A 2,577-nucleotide genomic window follows, 5' to 3' on the forward strand; every position below is an offset into this window, starting at 1 on the left:
TAATTTGGTATTAGAGCTTTTTGGTGGATCGAAGCAGTGTATTTATGCATAAAAAAAATTGTAGTTTTTTTTTAAAAAGACCACGACATTTGTTATTAAAAAATTGATAAATGGGCATTAGTGGAGAGCTAGCAAAAATGTTGTAAGTTATTACAAAAAATTAGACAACATGAGAAAAAGATGTTTTATATGTAAAGATAAAGGTCATATTACTACTGAATGTCCTTTCAAAGCTATTTTACCTTCTAAAAAATGTTCAAGTATGGAGGAAGAAGAGAAATTAGATCATGAAAATGAAGAAATATTTAAAGAGGAGTTTGTAACTGCACCAAGAGAGCATTGACTTGAAAATGCTTTCAATGAAACAAAAGTTGAAGAATCCTTAAAGTTGAACATATCTTACTCTAATTTTTGCAGTTACAAAAAAATGATGAAAAGCAAGTTCAACAAATAGAAAGTATTGAAATAAAGCACCTTGATACAAATTTCAATGTTCATGTTGATTTACCTTTTTTTATTGGTACAAGAAAAACAAAAAAAATCCTACGAATGAAAGGTATGTTAATAGTATTGAAGAAAGGGAGTTGATTAAGAGAGAATACATATTGAAGCTTGTTAAGATGAGCCTGGGTTGCAAGAATAACTAAATTCTAGGTCGAATTTTTTTCGAAGAAAAGGATAATGATGTAGGAGTATTCAACTATTTCAAAATAAAACCACATGTCAATCTTATAAATATATGGATATGGCTTATTTTAATATACGGATAAGGCTTATTTCAAGTAAAATTTTGGGCAATTTATTGTTCGTAACCTTAAAGTAAAAGATTTTTTGTTGGTTCGAGTAATAGTGTTCATGAACCCGTTGCTTTGGTTCTTGAGACACTCGGGTTTAAATCTTTTTTTCATAAGTTCCTTGTTAACTTGGAATTATTTTGAGCGTATGTAGTTGGTACGAATGCTTGGTTGGTCTAACACTTTTTAAGTCTTATTTTATTAAAGTTTATATAAAAAGAAGGTAAAAACAAAAGTCCATAAAGGATTGATTTATTTGTCTTTACAATGAATATATTTAGTACATTTAACAAGGGAAATTTGGTGGTTCATGTACTAGACTTTTGATGCTTCATTCTCTAGTTTTTCATCATCATTATCATCATACCCAGTGTACCCTGCTCATTGGGACTATGAGCAGGGTCTAGGGAGCGAAGGAAGACGGCACCCATACCTATAAAGAAGGATGTGGCCAAAGAGTCCCCCCTACTCAAATTTGATCCTTCGAAGAAGTTGTTCCAACATTTACTTGTCGGCCTGCACCATAAGTTTGGCTTATACCAATAATTAACAAATAAATATATATAAAACCTAAGCATATAAAAAAACCTAAGCATACAAATAAAGGAAAAGAAAAAAACTACGTAAAAACGAGTCAAAGAGCGATATATGAAAGGCCAGGAACAAGAACATTAATAGGTAAGAGGAAAGTCTCAGTAATCTAAGATATAAATAAGGTGCTACCCCTATCCCTAGTCAGGTCCTCAGAGAAATTTGTGTAATTCAGAGAGGTGTAATCTAAGATACTTTCGATCCTCCTCACGGGGGCATTAAATGTCTTTCTCTTCAACTGCCCAAACCATCTGAACGTATTTTAACGCGTCTCTATAGAAAGAACGACAACCCCGAATTCTCTCTAAACTCATGTTTCCTAATTCTATCCATCATTGTGTGACTAGGCTTCCACCTCAGTACACGCATATCGTTCTATAGCTTTTATTGCTAATTAAATTTGAAAATTCATTGTATTTGTAAGCATTCTAGAAAACTTTATATAAAGGGGCCTTATGAAATTAAAAAAATAAAGTTGTTAATTAATCAAACCTTGAGTTTATACATCGCTTTTTCTTGTGTTTGTCTAAAGAAATAGTAATTACAATTATCACTTTGAGTTTGTCTTGAGTGTTAAATCTGGGACAGATTGAGTTTGTCTCTTCTCTACCCCAAACCCCAAATCTTTTAGTTTGTCTTGTAATTTGATTCTTATTCTTTTATTCTATTTTTCAATCTTACACACAAAAAACTATCTAAGTATTCTCTATATCACACTAACATCATTTGGTATCAAAGCTTTTTGGTGGATTAAAAGTGTGAATTTATATATAAAAAATTGGTTATTTTTTGTTAAAAAGCCATTTGCATTTGCTATAAAAAAATTGAGAACATGGACACTAGTGGAGATCTGGCGAAAATGTTGCATGTTATTATAAAAAAAAAAAAAGAATAATTTGCGAATTATAACCTAAGAGTTTTGCACTTTTATGAATTACAACCTCAATGTTTATTATTTACGAATTACAGCTACCAAAGTATTAAAATTTACAGATTCAGGCCAAAAATATAGAACTCCGAATACCAAATTGGTTGCAATTATGTGTTTTGACCTAAACTTGCAAACTTTGATACTTATGTGGTTGTAATTTGCGAAAAATAAACATAGAAGGTGTAATTCGCAATAATGTTAAACTTCAAGCTGTAAGCAAATTATTCAAAAACGATTGGACAACTTAGGAAAAAGAATTTT

The sequence above is a fragment of the Amaranthus tricolor genome, chromosome 15 (genome assembly GCF_026212465.1).
Source record: "Amaranthus tricolor cultivar Red isolate AtriRed21 chromosome 15, ASM2621246v1, whole genome shotgun sequence".
Classification (NCBI taxonomy): domain Eukaryota; kingdom Viridiplantae; phylum Streptophyta; class Magnoliopsida; order Caryophyllales; family Amaranthaceae; genus Amaranthus; species Amaranthus tricolor.